Source organism: Felis catus, chromosome E3 (genome assembly GCF_018350175.1).
Source record: "Felis catus isolate Fca126 chromosome E3, F.catus_Fca126_mat1.0, whole genome shotgun sequence".
Lineage (NCBI taxonomy): Eukaryota > Metazoa > Chordata > Mammalia > Carnivora > Felidae > Felis > Felis catus.
The window spans coordinates 27,601,426-27,616,902 of NC_058383.1; the positions used below are offsets into that span (position 1 = coordinate 27,601,426).

At 41.8% G+C, this 15,477-nt stretch overlaps 2 long non-coding RNA genes across 4 annotated transcripts in view; one reads left to right on the forward strand and one right to left on the reverse strand.

Moving 5' to 3' along the window:
• LOC109495264 overlaps positions 1-15,477 on the reverse strand; it is a 251,102-nt gene that overhangs the window by 208,512 nt on the left and 27,113 nt on the right. The window lies entirely within an intron of this gene.
• Positions 1,026-5,183, forward strand: LOC111558245. The gene is made up of 4 exons (XR_006590950.1): positions 1,026-1,160; positions 1,478-1,612; positions 4,655-4,756; positions 4,860-5,183. It is a non-coding gene; the product is annotated as an uncharacterized LOC111558245 (long non-coding RNA).

The following is a 15,477-nucleotide window of genomic DNA, read 5'->3' on the forward strand; positions in this document are numbered from 1 at the left end:
GTTTATTTATTTTTGAGAAAGAAAGAACACGAGTGGGGGAGAGGCAGAGAGAGAGGAAGACACAGAATCTGAAGCAGGCTCCAGGCTCCGAGCTGTCAGCACAGAGACTGGCACAGGGCTTGAACTCACGGACCACGAGATCATGACCTGAGCCGAAGTAGAAAGCTCAACCGACTGAGCCACCCAGGTGCCCCTAAATGTTTGTTTATTTTTGAAAGAGAGGGGGGAGGGGCAGGGGCAGAGAGAGGGAGACAGAGAATCCCAAGCAGGCTCCAGGCTCTCAGTACAAAGCCCGATGTGGGGCTCGAACTGATGAACCATGAGGATCATGACCTGAGCTGAAGTTGGACGCTCAACCTACTGCACCACCCTGGTGCCCTGACTCATCAGTCTTTTAATGAGCATCTATTATGTGCCCCGAAGAGATAGAAAAGACACATTAGGCAGCATTACTTAGTGATTCCAGCTACTGTGAACACTATTAACTACAGGCCTGTTACTGATGGCACTGTTGGGAAACAAGGTTTTAATCTGGGGGCAATTTTGGGACCTTTAGAAAACCATTGTATAGGGCAGTCATTATACAGGGACTATTTCTAGGAATCTGGAAATCATTAAGACAAGAGCAGTGCCTCTCTCACTGAGAAAGTGACTTAATCCAGCTGGATTAGGACCCTTTCCAGAGTACGTCTGGGTGTGTAGTATATGTAAAGTGACAGTGTTTCCTAAACCAAAAATTGGGATGCACAATCTGCCAAAAATAAGTGTCTGTGGGGATAGCAAGACAGGCTATTTTAAGTTGGAACTCCCCCAGAAAATCTGGGGTGTAAGCTTCTGACAGCCACTGCAGGGGTTCGCTCTAATGCATATTCTGCACAACCAATTTTAGCTTTTGTCTCTGTGCATTTCTCACACATCCACAGCACCTGCCAGCAGTTGCGCGTGCACGTGCTCTGTGATAGACAGGGAGTGGGGGATGGGAAACCGGAAGCTCCCTCACGCGCAGGGAACACAGAACATGCGGGGGTAAACAATGAAGGCAGAGTTCTGTAAGGAAGTTAGAGGATCTAGTGGGGTGTCTTGAGTTCTTCCCTCCTCTGCATTCTCCCACTGAAATAGATCAGAAGACAGCTTCTCAAGTCAGATGTCTGTATGGAATGGTACCTACCTGGAAAATTTTTTTAATGTTAAAATTTTAACTTTATTAAAATGGCAGAATAATTAGGAATAATACAGCATGACTGTGGGAGGAGAACCATCAAATTGGTTGACATATGCTTCTATCAATCTCAATAAATAACCAGGGACATCGAATTAAGGACAGTCATGTGGAACGGGAATGGACTCTGTGAAGTCTGGATTTGGGGGCCCTGTGTCCCCAAGTGGGCGTTTGATAAAAATTAGTTGAATGAATGAATAAACACTACAGAAGTCAAAGCCTAAGTGGCCTAGGTATCTTCTCTTTGTCTTACTTTAGAATCTTGAGAAACAAATCCGATTGGCTGAGACAAGACTCTGAATCGCTTCATCTTGGATTAAATGGACTCACCCTGGTCCGATTAGCTGTAACCACAAGGGTAGATCATACAGTGCAAATAGTGCTGTCTATCAGGTAAGGACTATGACAAGTGGACATTCCAAAGGAGATATGGATTAAGCAGAGACTCCAACTTGATCTCAGCCTCCAGTTCTCCTTTGCTAAGGAAGTGACGAGAACCCTTTATCAGAGAGCCTAGGAGAATTATCCTGGTCTGGTTTGAGTGATCGGAGCCCCACATCATTTTATTCTATGTTGGAATAATCACGTCTTGCTTTTATTCTAAAGCCCTAAGCTTTGTTCTGAAGTTACTCGTAGTAGTTTATTTCTGTGGCAGATGCTATTTCCTCCCATTGTGCTGCAGTATTATAGCTCATTCCCTCTCCCTCCCTCTCTCCCTTTCTCTCCCCCCCCCCCGCCCATCAGCTCCCTCACCCAAGCGCCCTATTGCTGTACTTCTGTCCTCTTTAGCATTAGATTCTTTCCTGCAGAATTAATATTCTTTTGTGCAACTCAGCGAGGGCTGGTTACTGTGTTTGGGTGAGAAGTAGTTATTCTTCTGTCAGATCTGAGCTGTAAATAGGCTCTCTGTTGCATAGGGAAATGTAGCCGTGATACTCTCTGTATAATGCCTTTACATATTTTGCTAGCCCTAGAAAGAGCACTTAGTGGCATTATGGTTTAATCACTCTCTTTGCAATGTTACATGGCTTGTACTTATAAATGGGGTCTTAATATACAGCTAGTCATCTGCATACCATCTAGTGATGACAACCCGAAAAATGGGCTGAGGTCTGCTGGGTACAAGAGTGTGACAGGTTTGTCGGGTAGTGCTTTCCACCAGACGCTGCCGGCTCTCACCAGGGGCACCTAGAGAAGGGCACCTCCTCACCCTCTTGAGGTTACATATGGGCATGTGATTCGTTTTCTCAAACAAAACGTGAGCAGAAATATAACGTGTCACTTCTGAGTGGAAACGTTAAGACCCAGGATGTGATCTTCCATGCACATTTTCCCCCCGACCATGGTGCTGGCAATACTCCAGAGTGGCTGTTTCATCTATATGGGTCCCAGAGACAGGAGGAAAACTCCTGGCTGACCCAGGATAGATTTCTGCTCAAGCTATGGAGAGGTGGGGCTGTTTGTTACTACAGTGTAACTTAGCTCATCCTGACTGACACATGGGTTGTACGTACAACGTAAAACGGTTTCTCTCACGAGTCTATTCATTCTATCCATCCATTTGTTCAAACATATATTATGCAATTATTATGCAAAAGATATTTAAATTAAAGAGAAATGGAATTAAGTGTCAAGAGAACATGTGATTATATGTGCATGTGTGTGTGTGTGCGTGTAGACACATAAATACGCTTGAAAATAATCAGACTGAGCTCTGACTATGGGTAAGACACAGTGCTAGGTATTTTGTATGATGAATTAACTTCTGAAGTCTATTTGCTTAAAAATTAGAACTGTTTTATAGTTTAGAAAAAAAGGCAAAAACAAATTGAAGCTCACAGAGGTTGTAGCACTTACCCAACACTGCCCAGCCAGTAAGTAGCAGGTTTGGGTTTCAAACCAAGGTTGGTCAGCCTCTGTGGTTACCACCATGCTACATCGCCTCTTTCCAAACACTAAGATAGCTCTGTGCTTCTTCAGAGAACCCCAGGAAAGCAAAGAAAAATAAAAACCCTGCCCTTTCAAATCCTTGCAGCCAGTACGCCTTCGGGTTTGCTTTGACAGGCTGTCTTCCCTTCAAAATGAAGAGAGAGGAAGCGTGGACAGAAATAAAGGCCAGCTGTTCGGTGCAGCAGATACACCTGCATGCAGCCAGCAGAGCCCGCCTATCATTTCAGGAAGCCATGGAGCTGACACCTGTGGTCACGCCTCGACCTGCTCTGGGGGCGCAGCCCAGGCTGCTCGTTACCCGAACAGGGTAGAAGCTCCGCAAATTGCATGTTTTCATACAGACTTAGGAAAACGTGAGGGATGAGGGTAGGAATGTACTGATACCATCATTAATCAAACAACCGGGGAGTGAAGATGAAGGGATGCAAAGGTAGGTTCCTGTATCAGGAAAAGATGTGTGGGAAGAGATTAGAAATACTAAGGAGACAGAGACTTTTTTGGGCAAACGTTTTTCCATTCTTAAAGCTTTAAAACGTATGTAGGAGTTTCCTGGCCAGAGAGAGAGACAATGAAGGCAGCCCCCGAGACATTCATTCATCCATTGGAACATCACTTTCTGAACGCGCACAGCGTAGGTGGCTGGGGTGGGAAGACGAAACCTACTACGTGCCAGGCACCATTCTAAGCCTGTATTAACTAGGTTAGTGCTCACAAGAGCCCAAGAGGTAGAGACTCTGAGGATCTCCACTTTGCAGAAGGGGAAACAGAGGCACAGAGAAGTTTAAGTATCCTGCCCAAAGTCACGCAGCTTGGGGCATTCGCATCCCGCCAGGTCTGGCACCAGCACCGTGCTCTGAACCACACGGCCTTTTGTGGGGTCTTGCTCCTCAAGTTCACAGATCAGCAGGAAAGAGGAACTTAGAAGCAAATCACTTTTTTTTTTTTAATTGCGCAAATGCTATTTTGAGAATGATCCAAAGAGAAAGAATTCAGGTCTACCTAGGGACATCAGGGAGAGCAATACTGGGGAGAGAGACCTTTAAATGCCTGGCTGCATGTGTCAGCCAGGTGGGTGAGTGGGGGAAGGGGCCCCCGAGGTGGAGGGACCGCTTGAGCAAGTACACAGAAGCTGGACTGATCAGAAAAGTGCTGAGGCACAGAGCTGCAAGGGAGGGCAGAAGCAGATGAAGCAAGGAAGGCAGAGCAAGGAGAGGGTACACAGAGGAGGGTCCTGTGTTCCAACTGAGCCATCGCTGGGTATGGGTGTCTGCCTTCTTGCGTTGCAGACACACAAAGAAAAAAACCAGCATCAGGCTGTTTGGCAGACCTCTCCCTGGCTGCACCTGAAGAAGGTGCCTGGCATCAGTGTGGAGGGCTGGCTGGGAGGGAAGGAAGCAGATCTGTTGAGAGACAGGCCCCCGGAATCAGACAGCTCTGAGCTCGAGTCTCATATCCGTTTCTACCTCCGTGACCTTCGCCAATTAGTGACTGGACCTGCCAAGCCTCAGCCGCCAAATGGGTGGCTGCGAGACCCACGTAAGGAGTGGAGGTTAGCTGTCACCGGCATGCTTTGGATTGGATTTGGATGTAAGTATAGCACTTAAGAGGATATTACAATACAACAGGTGAAGGGGAAATCTGATCCTGGTGACCTGTCATGACCACGGCTGTTTCTCCCGCTCTGTTGTAGGAAGGATTTGTTGGCACAGATTCATCCGTGTTCCCACGCCAGGATCCCTTCAAGACCAAATGCAAGGTCAAGATGGTCTGTCGTCGGCAGAGCGGATTTGGGAAAACAACTCATAATCTTGGCTTCATAATTCAGGGCTCTAACCCAGCACTCCTCAAACTTTAATGTACACACAAGTCACCTGAGATCTTGTTAAAAGGCATCACAGAAATAAAAGGAATTGTAACTATGGGTGGCAACAGATGTTAACTAGACTTATTGTGGTGATCATTTGGCAATGTATATATTGAGTCATTATGTTGTATACCTGAAAGTAATATAATACGTCAGTTATATCTGAGTTCTTTAAAAAGCAAAAAATAAAATAAAATAAAATAAAATGAAAAATTAAAAACAAATGTAAAGTGGCAGTTTTAAAAAAAACTTTAAGGCAGATTCTGACTCAGTTGCACTATGGAGGGCCATGCGTGATGCCTGTGCGCCTGTGACAAGGACCACCCATGGGGTAGCAAGGCCTCAATCCATTGAGATTGCCCGAACCTACACTGCCCAAACCAAGAGTAAGAATCAAACCCAATACCTTTCGCTAACTGGCTTACTCACTCATCCTTCCGTTAAATATTTGCTAAGCACCTACTGTATCCCAGGCCTTGGATAAACAAAATTATATACACCATAGGTCGTGTACCCAATCAGCTTGCCCACTATGCAAATGGAGAAGGAAAGGACAAAGGGACTGACCATTTCTGCACAGCCCACTTCATGTACTTCATCTCATTTAATTCTCCCAAAAGTTCTATGAAATTGCAATCATGCATGCCACGCTGCAAAGGAGGAAACTATAATTTAGGGAGTAAGGATAAGTCCCCTCCCCTCCAAACTGATCAGCCAGTTGGTGGCACTGCGATTTGAAGCCAGGTCTTTTGGATTCCACTGCCTTGTTTATACTCTACAACTATATGCTGATTGCATTCTGTTTTTATTTACTTTGAACTTGACTGTGCCTCTTTAGGTTTTAGAGAGTAAACTCTTTTTTTTTTTTTTTTTTTTTTTTTGCTCATAAATTTAATTGCTGACATAAAGGGAAAAATCCTGATGTAATTGAACAAGAAGATGTTTACAACCCTCTTCGAGCCATAGAGCTGCTGGCACACAAAATTTATGGCCGTAGGAGAGGGGAAATAAAAAGAAAGGGAAGACCAAGACAGATGTGCCTATGGAAATGTCGTGTTAATATATGGGTTGATGACCCGACACTGGCACACTCAGTTGGATAACTTTTTGGAGATCGTTTAACCAGCTAATGAAGATTTACTTAATAAACTCTCAAACTTGCCAGAGCTAGACTCCTAAAAACAACCTTATAAATTACAAAGAAGATGGTGCGTTAAAGAGCCACCGTGGTTATTTAAAGATGGAGTGAAATTGCCAGAGTCGTAAAGGTCATTGTCCAGGAGTCTTGTAGCCGTCACTGGAGGGCTGGGAACCTTTCGGGGGAGCAGCTCCCATGTTTGCACCCAATCCAGATAAATGCATACAGATGTTCCTTGAACTTGATCAACTTGCTTCTCAGCATGAATACAAAATTGATTGGGCCAAATCAGAGCTCGTGCCAGTGAAGGCTGGCTGCATACAGAAATAAAATCAGCCACCTCCCATTTACTTAGAAGTCTCCAGCTTAAAATATACTGGAGGAAAATGTGCACTTCACTTTGGAGCAAGAGCCAAATTGCACAGCGACAAAATTATTCCCATCATCATGACAGCCTCAGCCAATCGTTCCCTTTTTTAATGTGCTGAAAGGAGGCAAGTTGGCATCATTAAAAGTATTTTTTTTCCAAAAATACATCATGAAATATGGAGAAACTAGAGACAGAAGAAGGGGGCCCACGCCTCAATCTAATTCTGAGACTGGGCTATTGAGTAACGGCTGTTCTGGATGTACTTTGAAGGCCCCAAGAAAAGATGTTGTATTTATTGCTTCCTGCTTCCCTTGCTACCCTAGATGGGCAGGGACATGAATATTTCTCCTCTAATTCAGTTCCTGTTTTTCAAGGAAGACCCCTTTCACTGCATGATTATCCCCAGAAATATCTAATCTTCACTCTCACTTGATGAACTACAACTGCCTCGTGTCTTTTGGCCTTCCTTAAGTACTCAGTCAAGGACATAATGGATGTTGCATGCTTCCGTTTTCTCTTCTCAAATTCGTCCCATGTTCCCTTCATCCTTCTTCCTGTCCTTTACTACCTAGTGAAGTTCTGGAAGCCAATCCAGGATGTGCTGATATAGAAACTGCCTAAGATGGAAAGGTCGACCCAGCTGGTGCTCAGCTGGCCTCATCGAGGGATCCCTGTTCTCCCACTACGATGTGATGCCTCTTCACACCTATCTTTGTCCCTCATCTTCTCTGAAGAAGGATTTATACCCAGCCCCAGTGAGTTGGCATGCTCCCCCCTCGGTTTCAGCAATTCTGATGTCCAGATGTCTTATGCCCTTTTAATATCCGTTTCAGATTATCACCCTCACCACTGGGAAGTGACAGCATGCATATTTCTCCGTGCTGAATTGCATTTTGTTCTTTTTTTGAACTTCATCCTTGGAAATTAGATTTTGCTATCTTTGGTTGTTTCTAGTACATGACTAAGATTCTCTTTCCAGCACAGTTACTTAATATCCCTTTCCAGAATATTACTTAAGGAGAAAAGGAGTACATTTTTCATATGAATATGAAGAATATGTCCCCATTTTTCCTTTGGAGGAAAAGGGCCACTATTGATTTTAACAATGAAAGTTGCACGGATGAAAGGGGAGCAATTATTCAAATCTGATCTAAGGTTTCACGTTACATGTCAACTCTAGTCAATCGCCAGTCTTGTCCGGCACACTGTGGTGAGGAAGATTCTAAGGCTGGGTTAAGACTGGATGAGAAATATGGCAGCATGGATAGGTAACATCTCCCATGGGCTTGATGGGGAGATGTGGTAGGGCATCCATTTGCTTTTTTCAATGCTAATTCCAACACAAGATAATCCACAGCGTTCTGATATATCTACCAGATGCACTGACAAAGCCGTCTCAAGAAAAAGCCAAATTTTCCAGGGCAAAATATCAAGCGTTCTTCCCCTAAAGCAGTCACTTTTATTAAAAAAAAGTTTAATTATAGGGGTGCCTGGTGACTTCGTTTCGGGTCATGATCTCACGGTTTGTGGGTTCGAGCCCAGCATCGGCTCTGCACTGCCAGTGGGGGGCGTGCTTGGATCCTCTGTCTCCCTCTTTCTCTGCCTCTCCTCCACTCAGGCTTTATCTCTCTCCCTCTCAAGATAAATACAAAACTTTAAAAAGTTTAATTATATGAGCCAAATCTGATTAATTAATGATTGCCAGGACTGGGGAGTTAAGCTCCATGATTGATTAATAATGTCCACGAATGAAGGACTAGATATGGTGCTATAGTGTGAATGCTGTATCCTGCATTCAGGACTCCTGGCTTAGTGCAATATGCCACTGACTCTGTCTTGGGAACGTAATACAGCAGTAAAGGCTTTGAAAGTATCCTACAGAGTCAGGGCATACGATAAGCCCAGATTGGTTACACAAGAAGCAGAAATGAGTCGAATACGGCAAAACATTAACAATCCTACACCTGAGATTTACAGAATATAGTTCCTTCCAGCCCCACATGAAATATTTACAAAAATTGACCCCATATTGGTCAGAAACCAGGTATCAATAGAATTTAGACCATGTTCCAAAAACACGTAAGAAAATAAAAGTAAGACTTCCAAACAATTGGATAGGCACATGAAAAACGCACCATATATTTGCAAATTTAAAATCGTGCTTCTAAATCATTCAAAGACTACCTGACGTGACTTATTTATGTGTATATTTTCTTTTTTTCTTCTGTGAATGCAACCTTTAAGAGGTCAAAGAGCTACATTCACTACACTACTCCCAGTGCATACAGAGAACTGAAGATTGTCTGAGTCACAGCAGGGGCATGTTCAATGAGTGAATGAATGAATATGAGCGCTTACAGGATTCTGTTTATGCAGTACTTTAAGGGAAATGAATACCCTTAAACACATATATTACAAAAGAAGCGAAAACAGAATATGAGCTAAAGACCTAGCTTGGGATACCAGAAAATAAAGAGTAAATTCAAAGAAAGTAGAAATAGTACCTAAAATGCACAGAACTTGACGAAACAAAACAAAAAAGAATGAGAAGGAAACAAAACAATTATCTGACCCACATATAATCCTTTTCTTGCAGAGCATTTTTAAAAGAACAGAAAAAGAGCAGAGATGGCAGTTAATTTTATAAGGCTAACATAATCCTTGATATTAGGGATACAGGTGTGCTGTTTCGAAGGGGCACATGCACCCCAATGTTTACAGCAGCACTATCAACAATAGCTAAAGTATGGAAACAGCCCAAATGTCCATCAACGGATGAATGAATAAAGAATAGTGACACACACACACACACACACACACAATGGAGTATTACTTGGCGATCAAAAAGAATGAAATCTTGCCATTACAAATACGTGGATGGAACTAGACGGTTATTATGCTACGTGAAATTAAAGAAAGACAAATATCATATGACTTCACTCACATGTGTAATTTAAGACCCAAAATAGATGAACATAAGGGAAGGGAAGCAAAAATAATATAAAAACAAGGAGGGAGACAAACCATAAGAAGAGACTCTTAAATACAGAGAATAAACTGAGGGTTGCTGGAGGGGTTGTGGGTGGGGGATGGGCTGAATGGGTAAGGGACATTAAGGAGCACACTTGTTGGGATGAGCACTGGGTGTTACATGTAGGGGATAAATCACTGGACTCTACTCCTGAAATCATTATTGCACTATATGCTAACTAACTTGGATGTAAATTAGATAATAAATAAATAAAATTTTAAAAACCCCACAACCCTTGATATTAAAGCCAGGTAAGGAAAATTATAAATCAATCTCATGCATGGATTTAGATGTAAACATCTTAAACAAAACATTGGTAAAGAACACCCACGAGCAGAATAAGAAACGGACAGACAGCCATAACCAAGCAGAGCTAGTTTCAGGAATGTAAGGATGGTGTAACATTACAAAATGTATTAATATAAATTACTACTAAAAGAGAAAAATGATGACTATCCCCACAGAGACAGAAGAAACATCTGGCAAAACTTCACATTCATTCATGTATTTAAAAAAGGAATGTAGGGCGGCTGGGGGGCTCAGTCAATTAAGCATCGATTTTGGCTCAGGTCACCATCTTGTGGTTCCTGAGTTGGAGCACCGTGTGGGGCTCTGTGCTGACAGCTCAGAGCCTGGAGCCTGCTTCAGATTCGGTGTCTCCCTCTCTCTCTCTCTGCCCCTCCCTTGCTCGCACTCTCTCTCTCAAAAATAAATAAATATTAAAAAAAATTTAATAAAAATAAAAAAGAAATGTTAGCAAACTAGGAATAGTAGGAAAAATCCTTAACATTTGAAGGAACATTTGCACTTGATAGGATTATCTATGTAAGAAAATATGTGTATGCAAACTATCAGATTTAAAAAAATATATGGGTATAGACACAAATAGAATTAGTGTATTTGAACACCACCAATAATAAGTTACAAAATGTAATTTTTAATGTCTTACTCATAATCGCAAACAAAATATACAATTCCGTGAAATAAATCTAATGCAAGATCTCCAAGTCCTTTCTGGGGAAAAACACAACCCTTTATTGAAGGATATGAAATAAGAGCATTTGGAGAAATATGCCAGGTTCATGGGTGGGAAAATACACTGTAATAGAGGTGAAAATGTTCTCGATTAATCTATACAATCAATGCAATTTCAAAGATTTTCTCTCATATAACTTAACAAGCAGACCCTAAAAATTCACAAAGAAACACTGGAGTCAAGAATAGGCAAGACAGTTTTCAATAAGGACAGAGATGAAATATCTGTAAGATGTGACCAGTTATCAACCCAGATAAAAGAATGTGGATTTAGTGCAGAGAGAATTAGAATAATGTAAAAGAAAACAACAACAAAAAAAAGCGCTACAAAAACAATCCGAATATGAGAAAAACTAGAATATATAAAGAGCTCCTAAAGTCAGTAACACAAAATTGAGTTTTAAAAAAAGGCAATAGAAGGGCACCTGGGTGGCTCAGTCAGTTAAGTGTCCAACTTCAGCTCAGGTCATGATCTTGTAGTTCACGAGTATGAGCCCTGCATTGGGCTCTGTGCTGACAGCTCAGAGCCTGGAACCTGCTTCAGATTCTATGTCTCCCTCTCTCTCTGCCCCTCCTCCGCTCACGCTGTCTCTCCCTCTCATTCTCTCTCTCTCTCTCTCTCTCTCTCTCTCTCTCTCTCTCTCTCTCTCTTTCTCTCTCTCTCTCTCAAAAATAAATAAACATTAAAAAATTTTTTTTAAAGGCAACAGCAATTTACACTAAAGGGAACATAAATCTACTATAAACATTTTGAAAAGGTGCTTAGGGAACTGCAATTAAAAAAAACATATCATCAAATGATCAAGGTGTTTGGAGGGATCAAGGTTTTTATATTGCCAGTGGGAGTGAAAGTTTTTACAAGCACTTTGCAAAGGAATTTAGAGGTATCTGCACTGCATTAATTCTAAGATGCTTCTCAACCTCCACCACGCCCCCCCCCCCACCGACCCTACCTCCTGCATTGTAACATTTCTGAAATCCAGATTCATTTTTATAACTGTCGGCATCTTAAGATTCTAAATGATAGCAATTTTGTTGCAACTTACATTAGATGGCCTCTTAGTATTGATAAAATATGTAGTAAAGTTGAAGATACTCACACTCTATGATGCAACAATTTGATTCCTACACACATCTCTAGAGAAACAACTATACACAAAGATAATGCTGCCTAATGCAACATCTGTACTTTAAAAAATGTTATCCCAGGAAGGTAGCAAAGTTGGCTTCTTTAACTCTTCTACCAGTAAGAATTACTCTATTATGAGTGAAGTGGCCTTAAACAGAGAAAAATGTATTATCTTCCATTAGAAGTCTAGGAGAGTTGCTTGATTTTGTGACTCAGTGAGGACCTCAGGAACCCAGATTCTTTCCATTTTGCTGTTCTGCCATGGTTGGCTTGCTGACCCCTTCTCTTATACTTCTAAAGTTGGAGGCATAGAATTCTGGACTTCAAGTTATACAAAGCTGTAATCATGAAGACAATATGGCATGGCACAAAAAAAAAAAAAAGACACAGAGATCAATGGAATAGAATAGAGAACCCAGAATTGGACCCACAAATGTACGGCCAACTGATCTTTGACAAAGCAGGGAAGACTATCCACAGGATAAAAGACTGTCTCTTCAGCAAGTGGTGCTGGGAAAACTCGACAGCGACATGCAGAAGAATGAACCTGGACCACTTTCTTATACCACACACAAAAATAAATTCAAGATGGATGAAAGACCTAAATGTGAGACAGGAAACCATCAAAATCCTAGAGGAGAAAACAGGCAACAACCTCTTTGACCTTGGCCGCAGCAACTTACTATACTTGTTCACCTCTTGATCGCAACATTCCTGACTTAACAATAATGCCTAGGGCTTCAAATTAGCTCTTTATTCCTGCTCTTACATTTGTTCCAACATTTTTATTTTCAAATAATTATAGGCACACATGAAGTTACAAAGACAGTACAAGGAAGTGTTATGTACACACCACCCAATCCCTCACAATGTGACATCTTACATACCTTTAAGGCAATATCAAAACCAGGAAGTTGGCATTGGTGCAGTATGCCCATGCAAAGCTTGATGTCATTTTATCACATGTGTACATATACAAAACCACCACCAGAGAGTACAGAACTATTCCATCACCACAAAGACTTCCCTCATGACATCCTTCATAGTCACCTTCCTGTGCTCCCTCCACCCATCCCTAACCGCTGGGAACAACTATTTTGTTCTCTTCCTACCATTATGTAAAAAAAAATTTTAAATGTTTATTGATTTTTGAGGGAGAGAGATACAGAGCACAAGCAGGGGAAGGGGCAGAGAGAGGGAGACACAGAATCCAAAGGAGGCTCCAAGCTCTGAGCAGTCAGCACAGAGCCCCACGCAAGGCTTGAACTCGTAAACCCTGGGATCAGGCACCCAATCATTATTTTAGGTAGTAAAACACTATCCTTTGCTTCCTTTTTTAAGCATCACAAAAATAATATGGATGGATGGATGGATGGATGGATGGATGGATGGATGGAACGAAGAGAGGAATGAAGGAAGGATGAAGGGAAGGGAGGGAGAGAGGAAGGAAGGATGGATGGATGGGTGGGTGGGTGGAAGGAACAAAAAAGCAAATGTAATAAAACATTAGTTACAGAATCTGGGTATATGGTTCTTCACTGCACAATTCTTTGATCTGTGTTTGAAATTTTTCATAAATACAATATTGTAACAAAATTAACCTAAATGTCCACCAATAGGGAAGTATATGAGTATATTATATTTCTACAATGGATTAGTTGACAGCGTTTAAAATGAAGGAAACAGGGGCATCTGGAAAGCGTCTGATTTTGGCTCAGGTCATGATCTCGCAGTTCGTGGGTTTGAGCCCCACGTTGGGCTCTGTGCTGACAGCTCAGAGCCTGGAGCCTGCTTCGGATTCTGTGTCTCCCTCTCTCTCTGCCTCTCCCCTGCTTATGCTCTGTCTCTCTCAAAAAATAAATAAACATTAAAAAAATTTTTAATTAAAAATAATAAAATGAAGGAACTAAATCCATATGTAACAATATGGATAAATCTCAAAAATAGCATTTGGGTTAAACTGCAGAATAGCCTCTGTGATGTAATAACACACACAACATCCAAAGATAATCACCACTTTGAAGCTGTTTTCCCTACTTGTTTTCATAATTGATTACATAATGACATCATGTGTGACATCTGGGTATTGGTAAGGATATGGGCATGTGCCAAATTCTTTTTATTTTGGGGGCACCTGGGTGGCTCAGTTGGTTAAACATCCGACTCTTGATTTAGGTCATGGTCTTGCAGTTTGAGTTCAAGCCCTGCACTGGGCTCCACACTGACAGCATAGAGCCTTCATGGATTCTCTCTCTCCCTGCCCCTCCCCTGCTCGCTCGCTCTCTCTCTCTCTCTCTCTCTCTCTCTCTCTCTCTCTCCAAATAAATAAATAAACTTTAAAAAAAGATTTAAAAAACCCTTTTTATTTTTCACACGTGAAATCTTTTATTATTAAAGAAAACATGAATTAAGAAAAAAAAAGACATGCCCCATAGGCCTTCATACAATGGAAGATACTGGCTCAGAAGACCTCAGAAACGTGTGAGTCAACTTATGTATGTGTCTCCTTATAGTTTCTCAAATCATGGGACACATTTGCCAGTTACTTTACTTCGAAGAACAAGGTACTTCAGTGAGAAAACACATTATCTTGAAAAGGCTTCACTCAACGCTAGCTTTAGCTATTTCCTGAGGTCCCATGATAGCATCAGTAAACAAGGAAGCAGGTAAATTTAACACACATTTAGTAATTACTCCTGCGAGTATGGCCTTCCTTCCTAGTTGCAAGCGTGGGTTACCGTTACAAATTGAACCCGTAAAGCCACTTAACACAAAACAGACTAAGAGCTCGGATCGTGCAGCCAGCGGACATACAGAGACAAATATTTTTCAAACACCAAAACTGCTCATGCTTTTCTTATCACAGAAGTCAAGATAGTGCTAACTTCAGTGAGGAGAAATGAGTTTTGATCTTCTGAGTGCCTGGAAATACTGATCCCATGTTTCTGTCTGGGTGGCTATGACAAAAGCGTTCAATGTATAATTATCCACTGAACCATTTGCATGCTTTACGCGTATCTCTCTATTTTGTTATGTTTTCATGATAAAGGAAGAGGTAACCTAAATTTGCGTAAAGTAGGACTGGGGGCTTGGAATACAATTTTTAGTTACAGTATCACATGCGAACTCAAAAAGCTGCTGTCTCTCCAGGGCGCCTGGGTGGCTCAGTCAATTAAGTATCCAACTCTTGATTTTGGCTCAGGTCATGATCCTACAGTTCCTGAGATTGAGCCCCATGTCGGGCTCTGCGTTAACAGTGTGGAGCCTGCTTGGGATCTTCTCTCCCCTTCATTCTCTACCCCTCCCTGGCTCTCTCTCCCAAAATAAATAAATAAACTTAAAAAAAATAGTATTTATATAGCTGCTAATACTTTGGAAGGAGGCAAAGCTGGCATGCTGGGAAAAACCGAAATCACTGAGAACCGGCTCTGGTCATACCACAGGAAGTCACGTAAGCAATGCACGTGAACGTTTCAGTGAAAGTCTTTCCAGAGATATTGAGTGAACAAGAAGCCTCATTTCCAAATTATAATCCTGTGTAATTTAAAGTATGTATGTGACAAAACAATAAAGTTATTATTCTTAAAAGAGGTGGATGTGAGATGATATAATCTATACCCCACAGCTGTAAACTTTCTAATTTGGCTAACAATTCTGGAAAGGTGAGAATCTTCTCGTGGAGAAAATGCAATCGCCATGTATTTGGGGGCCTTCTGGCATATAGGTATATGCAATTTTTCA